Raw genomic sequence first — 22,733 nt, 5'->3', positions numbered from 1 at the left:
ATCTCAGTGTTCATTATAGGTCAAACATAGTAAGAAATTATAGTATATCTAAATAAAAACATACTGATGAAGTTAGTGTTGCAAGTCATAAATAGACTTGCAGGGGAAGTGAGAGGTCACATTCTTATTTTTACATATGAGATGACAAAACTACTGCAGTTTAAAAAGGGGGCTTTAGGGTCAGGTTGCCAGGTCTGAATTCCACTCATCCAATGTTAGCTGTAAAACCTAGGCAAGTCTCTCCAGTTCTCAGCTACCTCCCCTCCACTCCCTAAAGTCAGGATAGCACTATTTCCTTTCGGTATCTAGGGTTGGCTGGATGAATCAAATGAGACTCCTTCTGAAGAGTTTAGCATCCTGTCCTGCCCATGGTCAGGACTCCCCACGGGTATGCTATTAAGCTGATCTAAAACTTAAAGGCAGAGTAGTAAAGAAAAGAGGGGAATAAGAGCTAGGAATGTAATTGTGAGCCTAAAAATGAGTGAAAATGGACAAATCAAATATAGGACTTGTTAAAAAGAAAAAAGACTGAAATATCAATTCACCACCATCAATCCAACTAAGCTAATTAAACGATTTTAACTCTTTTTACACATACTTGTACATGGAAGAAGTGTAACACAAAACAACATTAGACCAAGAAAGAATCTATCAAGATGAACACTGATCTCTATTTGGGTTATGGTCATGTTCTGAAAAGCATCATATGACTTCATCGGTTCAACTAATACTTACTGAACACCTCCTTTTGTGTGTAAGAACCAACAACTGAGGAATCCTGAGAAGATGTCAGTGCATGTATACTACACATCTAGGGAAGACCCCAGAAAATTACAGCCTTTCTCATCCCCACATGAGAGTAACTCTAAATAGTAAGATTGTATTTTTGGGTAAGACCAAGTAGGCCATTCAGCAATACAAAAATACAAAAGGGAAAAAAAATACCTCGAGTACTGAGGCAACCCTGCCTCTCTGGCTGCTGCTGCTAAAATTAGAAACAGGATTAAGAGTGCCCTGCCATTCCCACTTGGTTTACTGTTCTAAACCCCCTGCCTGGGGACTTCTCCCTCCCCCATGTTAACCCTGAATATTTTGTTCATTCATGTCAGAGGTGGGAAGCAATAGGAAAAGAGCAAAAGGGGAAGGCTTTTATAAATTTAAATGTGAAATTATCTCTCTTTTAGCCTTACACACACATCTCCAGTACTGGATCACATGGACAGTTTGAATACAAGCTTCTTTTTGTAAATGATAGCTAAGTGCCTGCTCAGCCTTAATTCAACCAAGGGTTACCTATGAGAAAGAAAAAAAAAAACCCTTAAAGCAAGTTACTTAATAGTTACTCTATTCTTAAGAAATAAACGATTCAATATCATTTATTTCTCAAGAGATAATTTAGCCTCTTGAAATTTCAAAGTAACAAGAAAACTATAAACTGAGTGGGGATAGTCTACCCTGTTTCTCCCATGGAATGAGGATAAAATCTGGACAGAATGTATGACGCAACTATTTGAAGACTCTGAAAAGTATATAAGGGACTTCCCTGGTGGCACAGTGGTTAAGAATCTGCCTGCCAATGCAGGGGACACGAGTTCCAGCCCTGGTCCAGAAAGACCCCACATGCCGTGGAGCAACTAAGCCTGTGCACAACTACTGAGCCTGCACTCTAGAGCTCGCGAGCCACAACTACTGAAGCCCACGCGCCTAGAGCCCGTGCTCCACAGCAAGAGAAGCCACCACACAATGGGAAGCCCACACACCGCAACGAAGACCCAACGCAGCCAAAAATAAACTTAAAAATAAATAAATCTATGTTTTAAAAAAAAGAAAAGTAGATGATAGCAGGTGGAGCGGGGAATTTAAAGTACCACCAAACGTGAGATGATTTATTCTGCCCTTCTTCCGTCTGGTATGCCCCAGCCTGGACTTGGGGCAGTTTAAAACTTGGAAATTGGGGCTTCCCTGGTGGCGCAGTGGTTGAGAGTCCGCCTGCCGATGCAGGGGACACGGATTCGTGCCCCGGTCCGGGGCCTGTGAGCCATGGCCGCTGCGCCTGCGCATCCGGAGCCTGTGCTCTGCAATGGGAGAGGCCACAACAGTGAGAGGCCCGCATACCGCAAACAAACAAACAAACACTTGGAAATTGTTACTGAGCACAGACAGAACTCGAGGAGAAGTCCTGCAGCTCTGGCTTGAAGAGCAGGAAAGGGGTACCTAAAACTCTGATGAAGGGGAAGAACTATGGTTCCAAGGGGGTGGGTTGAATCTTATTGCTTTTTTGCCCCTGTCTTCCTGCCACTTAGCCCCAGACATGAGTGCAGGCATGAGAAGTGTACAACCAAGCAGGGTAACCAAGGCCCTATCTTTTCTGGCTGAAAAACCAGAAAGAGAAGTCCTTGAGAATCAAAGTACTAATCAGATCATGCAAAGGGAGGAGCTCAGGAAAGCAACTGCATGAAGCTGTTTAGGAAATCGTGGATTTAGCTCCAATATGCACATGCTTGCATCAGAAAACAAACAGCATACCCAAGACTTTGAGAGCAGAACCATGGGAGAGATCATCACCCAGGTCCCAAACTGGCCACCCACTGAGTGCTACTACACACAGGAGACAGAGCCAAAGAGTACTTCAAAGGCTTCAAAAATGAAGTGAAATTGGAACCATAATTCACAGAAGGCCGGCTGCAACTTGCAGCCTGAAGCCAATTGGGTCAAACTGTATTCTAAAATGAAATTATCAACATTCTCCATAGGGTTTGAACCAAGATCCAGAGTCTCATAATATTATATTCAAAATGTTCAAGGTACAATCCAAAATTACTTATATAAAGAGCTAGGAAAATCTCAACTCATAGGGGATGAGGCAATCAACAAATGCAAATGCCAAGAATGACAAAGATGTTGGAATTATCTGACAGACTTTAAAGAAACTATTATAAAAATGTTCCACAAAGGGTGAGCATTCTTGAAAAGAACAGAAAGAAAATGTCCAAGAAACAGTAGGTATAAAAGAAATAAAAATTTAGAACCAAAACACAATAACCCTAAATAAACTCACTGGATGAACAAAATAGCAGACTGGAAACAACAAAGGAAACTGTCACTGCTCACGAAGACAGATCAATAGCAATTATTCAATCTGAACAACTGACAGAAAAAATGCACAGAGGCTCAAAGCCCTGTGGGAAAATACCAAAAGCCTAATTTACGTTATCGGTATCTCAGAAAGACAGGAAAAAGGAAAAATACTTGCTGAACATATCTTTGAATAAATGGTTACTGAAGTGCTCACTTCAGCAGCACATATACTAAAAATTGGAACAATACAGACAAGATCAGCATGGCCCCCGCTCAAGGATGACACACAAATCCGTGAAGCGTTCCATATTTCCTAAAGACCTAAATGTAAGGCCAGACACTATAAAACTCTTAGAGGAAAACATAGGAAGAACACTCTTTGACATAAATCACAGCAAGATCCTTTTTGACCCACCTCCTAGAGAAATGGAAATAAAAACAAAAATAAACAAATGGGACCTAATGAAACTTAAAAGCTTTTGCATAGCAAAGGAAACCATAAACAAGATGAAAAGACAACCCTCAGAATGGGAGAAAATATTTGCAAACGAAGCAACTGACAAAGGATTAATCTCCAAAATATACAAGCAGCTCCTGCAGCTCAGTATCAAAAAAACAAACAACCCAATCCAAAAATGGGCAGAAAACCTAAATAGACATTTCTCCAAAGAAGTTATACAGATTGCCAACAAACACATGAAAGGATGCTCAACATCACTGATCATTAGAGAAATGCAAATCAAAACTACAATGAGCTATCACCTCACACTGGTCAGAATGGCCATCATCAAAAAATCTACAAACAGTAAATGCTGGAGAGGGTGTGGAGAAAAGGGAACCCTCTTGCACTGTTGGTGGGAATGTAAATTGACACAGCCACTATGGAGAACAGTATGGAGGTTCCTTAAAAAACTAAATATAAAACGACCATGTAATCCAGCAATCCCACTATTGGGCATATACCCTGAGAAAACCATAATTCACAAAAATAGTCATGTACCACAATGTTCATTGCAGCTCTGTTTACAATAGCCAGGACATGGAAGCAACCTAAATGTCCATCGACAGATGAATGGATAAAGAAGATGTGGCACATATATACAATGGAATATTATTCAGCCATAAAAAGAAACAAAATTGAGTTATTTGAAGTGAGGTGGATGGACCCAGAGTCTGTCATACAGAGTGAAGTAAGTCAGAAAGAGAGAAACAAATACCGTATGCTAACACATATATATGGAATCTAAAAAAAAAATGGTTCTCATGAACCTAGGGGCAGGACAGGAGTAAAGATGCAGACGTAGAGAATGGACCTGAGGACACGGGGAAGGGGAAGGGGAAGCTGGGACAAAGTGAGAGAGTGGCATGGACTTATATATACTACCAAATGTAAAATAGATAGCTAGTGGGAAGCAGCTGCATAGCACAGGGAGATCAGCTCACGTCTTTGTGACCACCTAGAGGGGTGGGATAGGGAGGATGGGAGGGAGACGCAAGAGGGAGGGGATATGGGGATATATGTATGCATATAGCTGATTCACTTTGTTATACAGCAGAAACTAACACAACATTGTAAAGCAATTATACATCAATAAAGATGTTAAAAAATATATATATGGTTACTGAAGATTCTCCAAATTTGGCAAAAGATATAAACCTATAGATTGAAAAAGTTCAGTGAACCCCTGTGAGAAAATACATATATTGGTCTCCCAGCCTCAACCCCTCCTCTTCCTGGCACAGAACTCCTAAAATTCTTGTAATTTCCTAAGTGATAAGAGCACTAGGTGTATCTCCTGTTCTACTGAGGAAACTCTAGGTAGGTTCTTGGATGGCTCCTGGTTGGGAGCTGGTCACCAGAAAGATCAAGCCATGATCAGAAGCCTGGAATTTTCAGCCCCGTGCCCTGTCCTCCAGAGAGGGGAGAGGCGCTGGAAATGGAGTTAATAATTGATCATGCCTACAAGAAGAAGCCTCCATAAAATCCCAAGAGTAGGAGGTTCACAGAGCTTAAAGGTGAGTGAACACATCCACATAGGGAGGGTGATGTACCCCAACTCCACAGGGACAGAAGTTCCTGCACTCAGGACTCTCCCAGACCTCGCCTTATATATATCTCATTGGGCTAATCATCTGTATTTTTTATTATATCCTTTAATAAACTGGTAAATGTAAGTAAATGTTGCCCTCAGTTTTGTAAGCCACTCTAGCAAATAAGTCAAACCCAAGGAGCGAGGTCTTTGGAACCTTCTATCTATAGCTAGTTGGTCAGAAGCACAGGTGATGATAACCCAGGCTTGTGACTGACACATGCAAGGCGAGGGCAGGGTGTCGTCTTCTGGGACTACTGAGGCTACAGGCCCTTAACCGGTGGGACCTAACATTATCTCCAGGTAGAAAGTGTTAAAAATTCAGTTAAAATTGTAGGACACCCAGCTGGTGTTGCAGAGAATTGCTTGTTGAAGGGAAACATCGCCACACATTGGGTGACCAGAGTGACAGAAGTGAAGTGTTCTGAGTAATAAAGGAGACACACAGGAAAAAAAAAAACACATAACAGGAAAGAACTGGGTTTCTCCCGACACAGGGGGAAAACTGGGTTCTTTCCCTTTACAACCTCAAACAAGATAAACCCAAATAAATCTATCTCCAGACATATCATAAACTAACTGTTGAAAATCAAAGACAAAGAAAAACCTTGAAAGCAGCCAGAGAAAAATAACACATTACTTACCGGAAAGTGGTTCTCAACTGGGGATTATGTTGTCCCCAAGAGGATATTTGACAATGTCTGTTGACATTGTTGATAATCACAACTTGGGCAGGCAGGGAGCTGCTGGTATCTAGTAGGTAGAGACTAGAAAAAACTTAAAAGAAACACTCTACCCAACATGAAACATTTCCCAAGAAATGTTTAAAAGAAACACTCTACCCAACATGAAACATTTCCCAAGATATACTGTATCTGTCTAAAACAAAGATATAAAACAGGTATCAACAGATTTTAAGGAAATATAAACATATAAGGTATGCTTACGAACCATAATGGAATTAAACTAGAAGTTAATAACAAAAAGATAACTGGAAAATCTCCAATCATTTGGAAATTTAAACTACATAGTCCAAAAAAAAAAAAAATCCACAGGTCAAAGAGGAAGTCTCAAGGGAAATTAGAAAATATTTGGAACTGAACAAAAATTTTAAAAATACACCAAGATTTATGGGATTAAGTGCTTTAAAGGGAAATTCATAGCATCATATGTTTACATTAGAAAAAAAAGAAAGGTCTCCAATTAATAACCCAAGCTTCCAACTTAAAAAACTAGCAAAAGGAAGCACAAAATAAACCCAAAACAAGCAGAATAAATGAAATACTGAAGAGCAAAATCAATGAAAAGAAAGAAAGAAGGTAAAGATCAATGAAACCAAATGCTGTTTCTTTGGAGGAACATAAATAAATAAATTAAACCTCTGGCCAGACTGACAAAGATGATGAGAGAGAGAGAGGGAAACAGAGGGGGGGCAGGGGGGGGGCAAGAGATCACAAACTACCAATATCAGGAACAAAGGAGATAACACTATAGACCCCAAGTCAATTAAAGCATAATGAGGGAATACTGCAAAACTTTATGCACCTCTATTCAACAACTTGGATGAAATGAACCAATTTTTCAGAAACTACAAATCACCAAAACTACGCAAGATAAAATAGCCAAAAAAGCCCTGTAACTATTTTCAAAGACTGAATTTGAGCTAAAAAAAATAAAAAGTCTTCTGAGGAAGAAATCTCTATGCTCAGGTGGTTTCACTGGCAAATGCTATCAAACGTTTAAAGAAATAACACCACCTCAGCACAACCTCTTCCAGAACACATAAGCAAGCACTTCACAAGACAGTTTGAGGGTTTATTACCCTGATAACAAAGTCAAAGGCAACACAAAAAAATAAAACTACAAACAAATATCCCTCATCAAGAGAAATACAGTAAGCTGTCAACCAAAAAGTGAGCAAATTGAATCAAGGAATATGTTCAAAGAATAAACGCCACAACCAAGTGGAATTTATCACAGGAATGTAAGATTGGTTCAATATTTGAAGAACAATATAATCCATCGTAGTAACAGCCTAAAACAAATGTATGCTCATATCAATTTTTGCAGAAAAAGCATTTGACACAAACCAACATTCACTCATTATAAAGACGATCAGCAAACTAGGAATATAAATAATATCCTCAACCACATAAAGGGCATCTACAAAAACCCTACAGCTAACATTTTACTTAAAGGTCAAAGACTGGATGTTTTCTCACAAAGGGTAAGAAAAAGGCAAGGATGTCTACTCTCATTCAAAGAACTCGGGCAGTGTAACAAGGCAAGAAAAGGAAACAAAAGGCATATAGATTGGAAAAGAAGTGAAACTATGCCAACTTGCAATGACATGATTGTCTAAGTAGAAAATTTCACACAATCTATTAAGAAAACAAACTTCTAGGGAAATTCCCTGGCAGTCCAGGGGTTAGGACTCAGAGCTTTCACTTCCAGGGCCCGGGTTCAATCCCTGCTCAGGGAACTAAAGTCCCAAGCCTTGCAGAGCAGCCAACAAAATATAACATTTTTTTTAAAACTTTTAGAACTAATTAGTTTAGCAGCAATGTAAATATACTTAACATTGCTGAACAATATGCTTTAAAATGGTTAGTATGGTGAATTTTATGTGTACTTTACAGTTTAAAATAAAAAATCATTTATAACAGCAGGCCCCCCAATTTAAATACATAGGTATGAATCTCACAAAACACATGTAGGACTTGTTGACTTCCAGCAGAATTTTGAGAACCAAAAACTGGTTCTAAAATATATATGGAAAGGCAAAGTAACTAGAATAGCTATAACAATTTGAAAAAGAATAAGGTTAGAAGAATAACACTACCCAATTTTAAGACTTACTATTTAAAGCCACAGCTGCCAAGAAAGTATAGTATTGACAAAAGGATAGACATATAAATCAACGGAGCAAAACAGAATCCAGAAATATTCACACAAACATGGCCAAATGATTTGTGACAAAAACGCAAAGGCAATTCAATGCAGAAAGGACAGTCTTTTCAACACACTGTGTTGGATTAACTAGACATCGATATGCAAAAAAAATGTGTCTGCCTAAGCCTCACACATTATACAAAAATTAATACAAAATACATCATAGGTATAAATGTAAAACATAAGGCTAGGGACTTCCCTGGTGGTGCAGTGGTTAAGAATCCTCCTGCCAATGCAGGGGACATGGGTTTGAGCCCTGGTCTGGGAAGATCCCACATGCCATGGAGCAACTAAGCCGGTGCACCACAACTGCTGAGCCTGTGCTCTAGAGCCTGCGAGCCACAACTACTGAGCCCACGTGCCACAACTACTTACTGAAGCCCGCATGCCTAGAGCCCGTGCTCTGCAACAAGAGAAGCTACCACAATGAGAAGCCTGCACACCGCAATGAACAGTAGCCCCTTCTGGCCGCACCTAGGGAAAGCCCGCGTGCAGCAACGATGACCCAACGCAGCCAAAAATAAATAAATTTAGACTAAAAAAAAAAAAAACATAAGGCTGTAAAACTTCACAACAGGAGAAAACTTTCATAGGCTAGATTTAAGTACAGTTTTTAGACAACACACCAAAAGTACTATACAAAAAGGGGGGATAGTCGAAATAAATAAATTGGACTTCATTAAAGTTTAAAACTTTTGTTCTGATAAAGAAAATGATAAGGGAATGGGAAGAATTACTCATCAGGAGAAATTATCTGCAAATCACATAGTTGGCTAAAGACTTGTATCCATGACAGATGAAGAACTCTCAAAACCCAATAATAAGAAAACAACCCAATTAAGTAGCAAAAGAGGTAACCAGACATTTCAAAGAGGATATGCAGAAGATAATTAGTACATGAAAAAATGCTCAACAGGTGGCGCAGTGGTTGAGAGTCCAGCTGCCGATGCAGGGGACACGGGTCCGTGCCCCGGTCTGGGAAGATCCTACATGATGCGGAGCGGCTGGGCCTGTGAGCCATGGCCGCTGAGGCTGCACGTCCGGAGCCTGTGCTCCGCAACAGGAGAGGCCACAACAGTGAGAGGCCTGTGTGCCGCAAAAAAAAAAAAAAAAAAAAAAAATGCTCAACATCATTAGCCATTACATAAATGTAAATAAAACCAAAATGAGATACCACTACACATCTATTAGAGCAGCTAAAATAAAAAACAACAACAATACCAAATGCTGGTGATGATGCTGACCATCTGGATCACTCAAAAATTACTGGTGGGATAGATACACTACCAAATGTAAAATAGGTAGCTAGTGGGAAGCAGCCGCATGGCACAGGGAGATAGCTCGGTGCTTTGTGACCACCTAGAGGGGTGGGATAGGGAGGGTGGGAGGGAGGGAGAGGCAAGAGGGAAGAGATATGGGAACATATATATATTTATAACTGATTCACTTTGTTGTAAAGCAGAAACTAACACACCATTGTAAAGCAATTATACTCCAATAAAGATGTTAAAAAAAAATTACTGGTGGGAATGTAAAAATGGTACAGCCACTTTGGAGATGAGTTTGTCAGTTTCTTATAAAGTTAAACATATTTATCATATGACACACACCAACTCTTTATTTGTTGGTGGGGGCAGCAAATAAAACACCCCCAAGGTTACCATGGGGGTGTTTTTTTTGGTGCAATAGGATTATCCTATATCCTGACTGCGATGGCAGAACACAAATATATACATGTTAAAACTCAAAGAAATTTCTACCCCCCAAAAAGGCCATTTTCAAGCATATTTAATTCCATACTTTTTTTATAATAAGCCAGTTGGCAGGATGACATCAAGAACATGATAGACACCATTGTAAAGCAATTATACTCCAATAAAGATGTTTAAAAAAAAAAAGAACATGATAGAGTCATAAAGAAAAACAACAAGACTAACATCTCCCTCACCCTGTAACCCAAGTCTCTATAACATACTGTCCTGTCTGAATCCTGAAGACTCCCTTCTTCTAGGATGAACAAATCAGGGGCCCCCAGTTTATCTGAAAGGCATGCCACTTTCAATGGATTTCAATACTCAATTATTTTGAAGGATGTTAAGAGAGATTTCCTATCTAGTAGTTTACCTGTATCTGACAGAGTATTGTAAGCTTTCCTGACCATCAATCTTTTTTTTTTTTAATAACTTTATCTTTGACTGCATTGGGTCTTCATTGCTGCACACGGCTTTCTCTAGTTGCGGCGAGACAGGGCTACTCTTCACTGAGGTGCACACGCGTCACACTGTGGTGGCTTCTCTTGTTGCAGAGCGTGGGCTCTAGGCGTGTGGGCTCAGTAGTTGTGGCTCGCAGGCTCTAGAGCTCAGGCTCAGTAGTTGTGGCACACGGGCTTAGCTGCTCCACGGCATGTGGGAGCTTCCCCAACCAGGGATCGAACCCCTGTCCCCTTCATTGGCAGGCGGATTCTTAACCACTGCACCACCAGGGAAGTCCCTGACCATCAATCTTAAAGCTTCTTCTTTAAAATCAGGCTTATTTCCCTCCATTTTCTTCTTGGACTCAGTAACTTATCCCTATTTTGGTTATCAAATGAGCCCTACATTCATCCTTAAAATACACTCAATCTGAGTTTCCAATGAAAGTATTTAAGTTAAATCCCCTTAAAGAGAAGGAAAGGGGTCTCAATGATGAAAATAGAGCTCCTGTGAAGAAGGTAAAAAAATAAGTTACCTACAAACCTATCACACCACTGTTAGTGTTTTGACTTTTGCCCTTCTGGGTTGTCCTTTTATGTGTGTTCTTAAATGGTTTATATGAGTAAATTAAACATTCTTAATTTTTTCAGTATTTTGAAATAGTTGACTCATTTTCTCCTTAAACTGAAGTTTTCACTATTGTTTTTGTTTGTTCGTTTGTTTATTTATTTTTTTGGCCACGCCATGCGGCTTGTGGGATCTTAATTCCCTGACCAGGGATTGAACCCAGAACACCGCAGTTAAAGTGCCGAATCCTAACCACTGGACCGCCAGGGAATTCCCTTCACTATTGTTTAAAGAAGAAACCCTCACTGTGGGGGGGGGCGGAAGAGAGACACAAATGTCCCATTAAATTATAGGTTAACTCTCACACCTCATTTTGATATCCACTGAGTTTGATCCACTATTGTACACATCACAGCGTTAATAGAACAAAACTCACATCTGATTCAGTTCAACTGCTCTCTAATAGGCGTCACAAGAAGTAAAAACTTCAGTGTGGGACTCGGAGTTTTGTTTTGTTTAAATGTACTTCTGTGCTTTCAAAAACAGGAAGAAAAAAAAAGTTGAGGGAGAGAGAAAAGGGAAGCATGTAGGAGGGCAAGAAGCACCATGCCGTTTCCCCCATACTTTGCCCTATGTATCTCTTCCATTTGGCTATTCCTGACTTGGATCCTTCATAATAAACTGGTAACCGCAGCAAGAGGTAGGAGAAAGAAGTGGAAAAAGGGGAGCGAGAGCCCAAAGCACTGTGTAGGACACAAGGGTGATTTTTAACCTTATTCCTAAATCATCTTTGATCCCACCAAAGTTTTTGTTTGTCTGTTTTCTGTTTGGGGGCGTTTTTTTTCCTTGGCCTCCTTTTTCAGCTCGTGCTACTTGGTAGTCTACTTGGTTTATGAATGCCTTCTCCTAAATTACCTGAATGCCCTTCTAGAATGAAGTGTATGATTACAATTCGACTTGTTATTCTACCACTCATTCTTCGAAAAGTTTTATGCCAAGTGATGCCAGGCACTGAGGATAAGATAGTCTCCTGTGGCATAAGAAATACATATCTGGTCTTTGTCCCTGGTTCCTGACACAGAGCTCCTAAATCCCATAGTTTCCTGAATGATAGGAGTGACAAGAGTGTCTTTTATTCTGACGAGGCAACTCTCAGTAGGCCCCTAGATAGCTTCAGGATGAAGGTCTGGTCGTCAGAAAGACTAAGGCACAATTGGAGGTTTGGAACTTACATCCTCACTTCTCCACGTCTGGGAAGAAGAGAGGGGCTGGAGACTGAATTAATCACTAATGGTCAGTGATTTAACCAATCCCACGTATGTACGGAAGTCTCCATAGAAACCTAAAAAGACTGGGTTCGGAGAGCTTCTGGGCTGGTGAACATGCGGCAATGTGGGGAGAATGGGAAACGGAGAGGGCATGGAAGCTCCACGCCCCTTTCCCATACCTTACCCTATGCACCTCTTCCACCCGGCTGTTCCTGAGTTGTACCCTTTATAGTAAATTATAGTAGTAGTAAGCAAGGCACTTTTCCTGAGTTCTGTGAGCCATTCTAGTGAATTACCAAGGGGAGTGGGGGCCTTGTGGGACCCTCCATCCAGATTTATAATCAGCCAGGCAAAAAGGTGAGGAGACTTGGCATCCCACTGCACCTGGCACCTGAAATGAGGGCAGTCCTGCGAGACGGAACCCTTAACCTGTGGCGTCTGACACTAAATCCGATAGTTAGCATCAGAATTGAATTGAATTGTAGGACACCTAGTTGTTGTTGGAGGGTCAGAGAAGTGGTATTGGAGAAGACACCATGTATCTGATATCAGAAATGCTGTCAATGAAAACGACAAAGGTCCTCTCTCTCGATGTTCTCAATCAGGCCGACAAGGCTCTTACTTCACACTTAGGTTACCATTTTGCACAGAAAAGAACAAGGGTAAGTATTTTTAAGGCTCTTGAGAGTTTAAAACAAAGATCTATTGGATCATGTGCAGAAAAAAGATTTAAAGTTTAAAAATGTTTAAAGTTTTTTAAAAGTCACTTTGGCTGTTTGGCCATGGAGCATTGAAGTCTGGATAACTACTACACTATCTCCCACCCACGAGTAGTTAACTTCTTTTCCTCTCAGTCTTTATTCATGGGATCGCACATATTCCTAATCGCCAATCTAAACAGAAACAGATTGGTGCTTTGTGACTATCTAGATGGGTGGCATGGGGTGGGAGGGAGGTCCAAGAGGGAGGGGATATAGGTATACATACAGCTGATTCACTTCATTGTACGGCAGAAACTAACACAACATTGTAAAACAATTTTACTCCAATTAAAAAAAAAAAGAGAGAGAGAAAGAGACACGGGGCTCTGTGCACACAGAGGATAGGCCATGTGAGGACACAGTGAGAAGGCAGTCACCTGAAAGCCAGAGAAAGGCAAGAATCCAATCCTGTTGACACCTTGATCTTGGACTTCCAGACTCCAGAACTGTGAGAGAATAAGCTTCTCTTGTTTAAGTCAAAAAAAAAAAAAAAAAAAAAAAGCCAGAAACAGAGATTTACCAATTATTTCTTCTTTAATCTCCCATGACTTCAAGTGAATACGGCTGAAACCAAAAACCTCTTTTTTTATGACCTTTCCTATTTACAACCATAAGTAATCTGTTTGTGGTTGTGGATAGTTTAATGTAATTCAGACAGAAAGGACCAACTGTTTTCATTTGAAGAGTTACAGGACTCATTTGCAGATTATGAAATTGAAAGAGCAATTTCACAACTTGGCACTAACACAGAATCTTAAAATTAGTGCTCAGGCACCCCTAAAGATGATTTTAAAGCTTGAGAACACACAACAGTAGCCCTCTATGGCCACCCCTCCATAGGCTGGTTGTGCCTATGGGCTGTTTTTCCCATTTACAGCTGGTGAGATGCTTTAATTGGCTGATGTACGACTGACTCCTCTACAGGGTGGTGGCCATGGGTACAGGAAAGCGCACCAAAGGCAGCATGGGGTGGGGGTGGGGGGACCTTAAGGACACCGGGTGTCCTGTGGCCAGAGAGCAAAAGGGAGGAAAGTGAAGGATAACCTCAAGGCTAAGCCCACATGACCTAAGTCATATTAAATTTCACAGAGAAAGCAAAGCGATGATTCGAGAGGTAAAAAAATCGGTTTTAGACACCTTAAATTCAATGGGTATTCAAGTGAATGTTTGCTTCCAAGTAGAAAACAAAAACAGTAGGAACAAATGGAACTTCTAAGAGAGGAAAAACAAAGGGTGCACAGATTTGTTCACATTTAAGAATGGAGAAGCACATGTTGGGGAATAATACACAAGAGTAACCATGACTAAAACCTGCAGGGAAAGGAACCGAGGGCATAAATGCTGCAAAGAAAATGAACAACCGGGACTTCCCTGGTGGTCCAGACTCTGCGCTCCCAGTGCAGGGGGCCCAGGTTCAATCCCTGGTCAGGGAACTAGATCCCGCATGCCGCAACTAAAAGATCCCGCACACAGCAACGAATATCCCGCACGCCACAACTAAAAGATCCTGTACACAGCAACGAATATCCCGCACGCCACAACTAAGATGTGGCGCAGCCAATTAATTAACTGATTAATTAATATTTTTAAAAAAGAAAGAAAATGAACAACCAAGGAAATACCAACACATGTGGTCCCAGGAGGAGCACGATCACACTGTGATCTCTAAATACCATTTCCCAAGAAAGCAGGCTTTTTGAAGAAAGGGCCGATTCCACCCCTTGAAACAGGAAATGTACGTGACAAACCTGGAATTTCTTAAACCAACCATCAGGGAAGCTATCACTATTGAGGAAGCATCAAAAGGACAGGCCTCTCAGGAGAGGAGAATTTCAGTATCAATAAGAATGATTCCAGGCACTGCATTGGTGGTGCCGTGGTTAAGAATCTGCCTGCCAATGCAGGGGACACGGTTTCGAGCCCTGATCCGGGAAGATCCCACATGCCACACAGCAACTAAGCCCGTGCGCCACAACTACTGAGCCTGTGCTCTAGAGCCGGCGCGCCACAACTCCTGAGCCCATGTGACACAACTACTGAAGCCCGCGAGCCTAGAGCCCATGCTCCGCAACAAGAGAAGCCACCGCAATGAGAAGCCCACACACTGCAACAAAGAGCAGCCCCACTCGCTGCAACTAGAGAAAGCCCGCATGCAACAACGAAGACCCGACGTAGCCAAAAATAAATAAATAAATAATTTAAAAAAGAATGCTTCCAGTAATTCTGAAACCCAAGTGTGTTTAAACTCATTAGCTCATAGTTACACAAAAACTCATTGATTCAAAAACAAAAACAACTCATTGGTTACCCTTGTAGGATGCCAAGGCACCCAATATTTATAAGGTAGTAAATAAGTGGAAAGAATGAAGTATTTTTCCTATCTCTCTTACACAAACTGTACTTCAGTAGAGTAATTCAATAGCCTGCAAGGACAAGTTCCTCTTTACAAACGCATTCTGACTAATACATGAAGAAATTGTAGAATTAGAGTATTACCATCCTGCAGCCACACGACAATGAATCTAAGCAATAATCAATGGCATTTCATAACCCAAAGACAGGCATCATGTACCTCCTGATATAAGAATACAGCACCACCTATTACTTTGTCTTGTGCAAACAAACCAAAAGTGAACTTGAGTCTAATCCAAGTCCCACAAGGGTCAGAGGAACATGGTAAGTCACCACACATGGATGTAGTTCAGCAAAGTAAGAATGGGGAACATTCTGCAGAATAAACCAACTTCAACAAATACACTACACCCTCCCCCGCACCCCAAAAAAAAAGACATACCTATCGATTAAATGTCTTGAAAAATATCTTATTTGGATCCTGACTCAAATAGTTTTTTTTAAAAAGATAATCAAGGAAATATGAATGATTAGATTTGATATGTGAGAGTTACTATTCATTTAATACATTTATTTTTTAAAGAGACTGTTATGGGTTGAACTGTGTCTTCCCCAAAATTCACAGAACGGAGTCTTAATTCCTAGCACCACAGCTCGACTATATTTGGAGACAGGGTCTTTACAGAGGTAGTCAAGGTCATTAGGGTGGTCCCTAATCCAGTAGAGCTGGTGTCCTTATAAAAAAGAGAAATTTGGACACAGACACACACAGCAGCAACACCACATGAAGGGTGGATTTACACTGTCGCAAACCAAGGAACTACCCAAAGAGAGAGAGGCCTCAAACAAATCTTTCTCTCACAGCCCTCAGCAGGAGCCAAATGTGCTGACATCTTGTTATCAGACTTCTAGCCTCCAGAACTACGAGATTAAAAGTTTGTTGTTTAAGCCACCCAGTTTGTGGTGTTTTGTTCAGCAGGCCTAGCAAACTAATTTGGAGACATTTAACTTTTAGGGATGCATTCAGTATTTACTGAATTAAGAGACGTGATGTCTAGGATGTACTTTATGTACAGTAGTCTGGGAAAGGATGAAGAGGTTAGAGTTATTAAAAAGAAAAGAGACTGGTTATATATTGATAATGGTTGAAACTGAGTGTCATTATATTAGCCTTTCTTTTTGTTTATGTCTGATATTTTCCATAATAAAAAGTTTAAATAAAGGGCATAGAGACCTTTGAGATGACCATCCCAGAAGAACTATAAAGCACAGGATACAAGTCCAGGCATTGAGTGCAAGGGCATGGTAAACACAGGGAGAGAGCAGATTAGGAGCAGAAATATGTGCCTTGTACACCACTCACCTAGGGGTCACAGGGAAACACTGGTATTCCCCAAACCCCTTGCACCAGCTCATCTCTCATGAAGCAAAGCCTGGCCCGTCCCAGAGCAACGATGCATGAAGAACTCTACCACCCTCCGTTCTCTAAATGGAACAGTTTACCAATAACTTCCCCAAATAACCTGTCCAAGCCCATTCATCACTCATAACCACATATTTCCTCCAGACCTAGGGAGGATCCAGTTTCTATTGGGTTCACTGTCCAGCCTTCAGGGGCATGGTGAAAGCAAATAAATGATGATAATTTTAAGAAATAGAAACTTACCTTTCAGGGGAAGTGTTCTGTTTGAGTAACCTGATTAAGAGCAGAAACTCTACCACTTTCCAGCTGCATGACCCTGGGCAAGTTACTTCACCTCTCTGACCTCAGCTGCCTCATCTGTAAAATGGGGACATGGGACTGTGGTGAAGATTAAAACAAGTTAATTCAGCACCCGGCACATTAGTGCTCAGTAAGAGTCAGCTATTTATTGGCCAGTGCTCAGAGTCAGGCCATGGAGAAGAAAGATCCCCTATCAGTGTCAACGGTCTCATACTTGTTGTAAAAGTTCCTTCAAAATTACTTGACAGAGATCAACTACTTCTAACAACTGTTCATACTCAAATTCACTGAAGCCATGGTGATCTTCAAACAGTCCAACAAAACCTCTTCTTTCAGATTCCTGGACCCAATTCCAAAGTGTGGAGGGGTGGTGTTCCCACACCACCAATAAACAACTCTTAGATATTAGATGCACGTCTCACAATCCAACTCATTTCTGACACTATCTACGTGACACTATCTACCTGGAGATAGAATCTGGTTAAGGGTTCAGTCCCGTAAGACTGCCCTCCACCCTTCAGAAGCCAAATGCAAGCCCAGGCTGTCACGTGTACTTCAGACCAAACAACTACAGACAGGAGGTTCCAACAAGCCCTCCCTGGGTCTGATTAATTTACTAGAGAAGCTCAAAGAGCTCACAGGAACATTTTACTTACTGGATCACCAGAATATAGTTTAGGAACAGCCGGACGGAAGAGGTGCCTAGGGCAAGGTGTGAGGGAAGGGTGTGCAGCTTCCATGCTCTCTCGAGCGCACCATTCACTCCACACTTTACCACTTTCCCCACATGTTCACCAACTAGGAAGCTCTCTAAATCCAGTCCTTTGGGGTTTTTATGAGGCTTCATTACATAGGTATGATTGATTAATCATTCGCATTGGCAACTAATTCAACCTCCAGCACCCTCTCCCGACCCCGGAGGCAGGGGTGGGTGACATCACACTGTGACTCAAAGTTCTAACCCTCTAATCACCTGGTCAGTAGCTCTTACCCTTAAGCGGTTTCCAAAAGTCATATCATTAACTTAACGAAAGACACCTTCATCATCTCACCACTTACGAAATTCCAAGGGTTTTAAGGAGCTCTGGGTCAGAAACGGACCAAGAGCAAATATATATTTTTATTATAAACCACAATATCACACCTGCACCCAAGGGATTCCCTGGGGGCCAAAGAGGGAACCAGCAGGCAAGGTTCTATGCCACCTTTGAATAACTCTAACTTTATCTATATTCACATACCAGGTTTCTGCCATACCATCTCCTCCGAAGAAAAGAGAGAACTTTGAAAATCACCAACCCAGAACAGTGTTTTTCTGCTACTACATTACGACTCCAAGATGTCTGCTGCAAAAGGCAACCTTTAAGGGGCTTCCCTGGTGATGCAGTGGTTAAGAATCCGCCTGCCTGGGGCTTCCCTGGTGGCGCAGTGGTTGGGAGTCTGCCTGCCGATGCAGGGGACACGGGTTCGAGCCCTGGTCCGAGAAGATCCCACATGCTGCGGAGCGGCTAGGCCCATGAGCCATGGTCACTGAGCCTGCGTGTCTGGAGCCTGTGCTCCGCAATGGGAGAGGCCACAGCAGTGAGAGGTCCGCGTACCGCAAAAAAAAAAAAAAAAAAAAAAAAAAAGAATCCGCCTGCCAATGCAGGGGACACGGGTTCGAGCCCTGGTCTGAGAAGATCCCACGGACCGTGGGGCAACTAAGCCCGTGTGCCACGACTACTGAGCCCGCGTGCCTAGAGCCCATGCTCTGCGACAAGAGAAGCCACCGAAACGAGAAGCCCGTGCACGACAACAAAGAGTAGACCCTGCTCGCCGCAACTAGAGAAAGCCTGCACTCAGCAGCGAAGACCCAGTGCAGCCAAAAATAAATAAATAAAATTAAGTTAAAAAAAAAAAGTACCAGCCTCATCTCACAAGGTGTCCTATTACAGTGTATTTTTCATTACAGTCTGAAACACAGGCATCTCTCTAAAGCTTTAGCCCTTCTGCGAGAGAGTGGATGTAACTCGCTTGAGTGTAATTTACAGGGAAGTTCAGCCTCATCCCACTACATTTATTTTACCACCCATGCCACGCTCCCCACCCCCAAACTTCAGAGAAAAAACTTCTTTTCATCATGAAAGAAGCCAAGGCTTTCTAACATTCCTTATGCCCTAGAAGTCAACTTTCTCCAAACTGGTTACTAGGGGGTGGGTTCAAACTAACAAGCCAAAGTGTTTCAATAAAGAAAGTGTTCTGTTAGGGCAATCCTATGGCCCAACAGAAAAAGCCTTTTAAGATTTCCTACAAGATCTACTTACTTCCAAAAATTGCCTCAAGCTTACACAGAACAACCAAAAAGAACTTCGAAAGAGAAATCATTAAGATAACTCTGCTGAGGAAAAAAAGCAAAGAATATTTTACATTGCAATGTTCGACTTGTAGTTTGGGGCTTTCATTTTCAGCATACTGGTTACTTGCTTTCCATGTCAAGAACCAGAGACCAACCCCCTGGTATGTCAGAAGCCTGGATGCAATTTGAGGATGCTTTAGTTATGAAGAGCCCCCCTTTACTCCCCTATGTTTAGGCCAGGAGACAGCTTCCACTTCCTTTACTCAATCACACCAGACAACACATGTGGCAGAAAAATGGATCTTACAGTGTGGAAACCTCTTCAGAGTTTCTTCCCAAGATATTCATCTTCTCACCTCAATTAAGTCCAGGAAAAATCTGATATCCAGGCCTTGAGGTAAAGCCAACAGACATTCTGCATTTTCCAGCAAGTTGTAATTTTAAATTATGCATTCCCCATAAGTATTTGTCAGATCATATATTCAAAACTTTGCCTCAGAAAATACAGTCACTCCAGGCATGGGCAGTCAGGGCCTTATGATGCAAACCACTAACTCAGTAGCTCAGTCTGTTTTGCCAGACACTAACCTCTGTGGAAGCATCATTCTACTTTCAATACCTGACCCCCAAATGAGAACCTAACTTGCCCTTTACTCTAGACCCTTCATTTACATAATTAATGGGCGTTACATTTCCCTTCCAGGAGGGTATTCCCTTTTAACATTTTATGAGTACTAATAACTTTGATTGGAGAGTACTATTAAGATGATAAGATTAGGAAAAACTCTCTCTGAGAAGTCCTTTCCTAAGGCCTTGGCAATTTATTTTTTAAATGAAGAAAGATACCCCTTAAATTCAGGAAATGGGGCCAATTTAAGACACTGAGTCAGGCAAAACAAAAAGGATTCTTCTCAAAGGTGTTTAAAGTCAAGTGTTCTGGGGCTCTATCCCTTCTTCACCTCTTTGGTGTTTGCCCAAGGTGTTCCCTCAAACCCTTATCACACATGTTTACATCCCTTAGGGCATCTGAGGATGCAGATCTGTCCAACATTAGGACTATTTGTAGAGGAGCCCTTCCAGTTCTGGTCACACCACAGATCTATTCTTCCAGTACCTCAGGCAAGAGGGTTGGAGGGGGAGTAGAAACAGTTTCTTCTATTTCCCTTCTACATTCCACCTATTTGGGGGAAAAAACAAACCTACCTAATTCTCCAGCAGCAGGTCCTTCCAAAAGTTAGTTTCCCCATATCTTTATCTGCCAAAACACTTAAGCAGTGAAACATTTAGCCAGTCCAGAACACTTGAGTGCACTTTACCATCAACCAAAACTAATGGGCTAGAAATCATTTAAGCCCCACATGACACACAAAGCGTGCATGACGTGGTATTCCAAGAACTTGAGAGGAATCCCCGTGTGTCATTCAGCAGGATCTAGTGGTAAAAAGGTAATGTAAATAAGAAATAAAAACATAAAATAAAGTATCACAGTGGTATAAAGATAATCAACAATCCAGTTACAGACCTTATAAAACGCCTCATAGCACTGTTATCTCATGGTGTTTCTGCCATGGTCCCAGATTCTGTCATTTCTTTGATGACCTCACAGAAAATGGCTTAGAAGAGCACTGGCAGAACAGGGGAGGAACTTTCACTTCTGGGATAGGACTCTGACTGGAAATTAAGCTCTCAGTTCCAAATACACCTTCCAACTCTGTGATGCTGGGACTGGGACTCTGCCCTATTATCGCACCTTTGCCAGCCATTCCCTGGTGGTTTCTGCTGACAGAATGCACAAGAGGGGGACTGGAGAGCACGAGTGGAAGTGACACGTGTTCCTTCCCATTTATCAGCATCATCCTAACAGCCATGGGTTTGGGACTCTAGCGGCTCTGGGCATTCCCAGAACCAGCTTCATCACTTCCCTTCTTCCCCCATCCCAGGCACCAGCCACAGCCAGGGAGCATCCTTTGCTCACCCTCAGCTACTCGGAGCTCTTCCTTCAAGCTTCTAGGATCTGATAACCTCACCCTGTTCCCTTAACCCCTTTCCTCCCCACTCAGCCTCAGGGTGGGAGCTGCTATAGTCCTCACTATCTATGGATTCCGTCTTTGCTCATTCAGCCCTCTAGCAACTGTGTAATTCTCCACATTTAATTCCCCCTGGTATAATACCTGTTTTTTTGTGTGTGCTATAGGCTGCATCTGAGTTAAGCACAAGACCTTTAAGTTGGGAGGAAATGAATTTGTTGTTCATACCATAGCTAAAATGTAGGGTGCACTTATATGTACCAAGCATTTTTTAAGGGTTTGAGCATGCATAATCCTATTAACGCCCATAGCAACCCAATCAAGTGGCTGTTATCATCCCCATGTTAGAAAGGAGGAAAATGAGGCTTTGACAATTTTAAAAAATGGTTCAGAGATCACATATCTAGTAAGCAGTGGAGCTGGGATGTAATCCCAAGTCTGACGCCAAAAGCCTCCTGCAAAAAACTCTAAGGCTTTTCTAGATACTCCATGCTGCTCCTAAGGACTGTTTACATGGTTCACAAATAACTTAGTGCAGGTGTATGCTTGCTTTTTTGTTATTCTCATAGGTCTTATTCTGTAACAGTCCCCTTCCCTTTTAATATGCCATCACTTGATTACTAAACAATGTCATTTGTCCTGTGGAATGTCCCATATTCTGGAACTGGCTAGGTGTTTCTTCATGGCATCATTTCATTTGTGCCCCTACTGTCTATACTTCTTATAAACTCAAAGTCAGATTGAAATTGAATCCAGTCAAACCTCTGTTTTTTTGACAAGAATTTTTCATCTATATTGCTATGTATTTCCTATTGCGTCAAATCAGGAGGCACGTAATGTCTGGTCATTACATTTTCAGTGATTCTAAGATTAATTCGTGGATTCAAAGTCTAATTTTTCCATTATAAAGGGAGTCCAGACATATAACTGCAAAATTATCACCTTCTATAAGGCTTTGGCACGAGACAACCAGCAGGCTCAGTGTGTACAAATAAAATGTTACACAAAGTGACTCCTCAAAAAGGAAGTAACAGATGGTGGTCATTCAAGCCTTCAAAGAAAGGAAATATCCCAATAGTTCATCCTACTCCTAACAAGCCCTCAATAGTTTTTGTCAATCAGTATTTCAAACCATCCTTTAAACTGTAAAGGGGTCAAAGGTCAAGAGTTTCAAAGTCTAGTTCCACGTCTCTTTAAATTCAGAATCTGTTCTTACTTAATTCTTTGAACCCTGTGGGCCCGTATTTGCCCATTTGAAAATGGAGATAATGTCACCAACTTCACCTTACCTCAAAGGACTATGGGGGAGGGTAAAATGAAATTTTAAAAAAAAAGTTAGATGTGGCAAATAAAGATTTATTCTCACCGATTAAATTTTACCCAGAATG

The 22,733-nt window shown here is 41.4% G+C and overlaps 1 protein-coding gene and 1 non-coding gene across 2 annotated transcripts in view; one reads left to right on the top strand and one right to left on the bottom strand.

The window, feature by feature from the left end:
- IGF2BP3 (insulin like growth factor 2 mRNA binding protein 3) overlaps positions 1-22,733 on the bottom strand; it is a 139,141-nt gene that overhangs the window by 75,105 nt on the left and 41,303 nt on the right. The window lies entirely within an intron of this gene.
- On the top strand, positions 3,285-3,392 carry LOC137229619 (U6 spliceosomal RNA). The gene has a single exon (XR_010945775.1). It is a non-coding gene; the product is annotated as a U6 spliceosomal RNA (small nuclear RNA).

The sequence above is a fragment of the Pseudorca crassidens genome, chromosome 8 (assembly GCF_039906515.1).
Source record: "Pseudorca crassidens isolate mPseCra1 chromosome 8, mPseCra1.hap1, whole genome shotgun sequence".
NCBI lineage: Eukaryota > Metazoa > Chordata > Mammalia > Artiodactyla > Delphinidae > Pseudorca > Pseudorca crassidens.
Note: the sequence above shows the minus strand (reverse complement) of the source record. Positions and strands in the feature narration are given on the sequence as shown.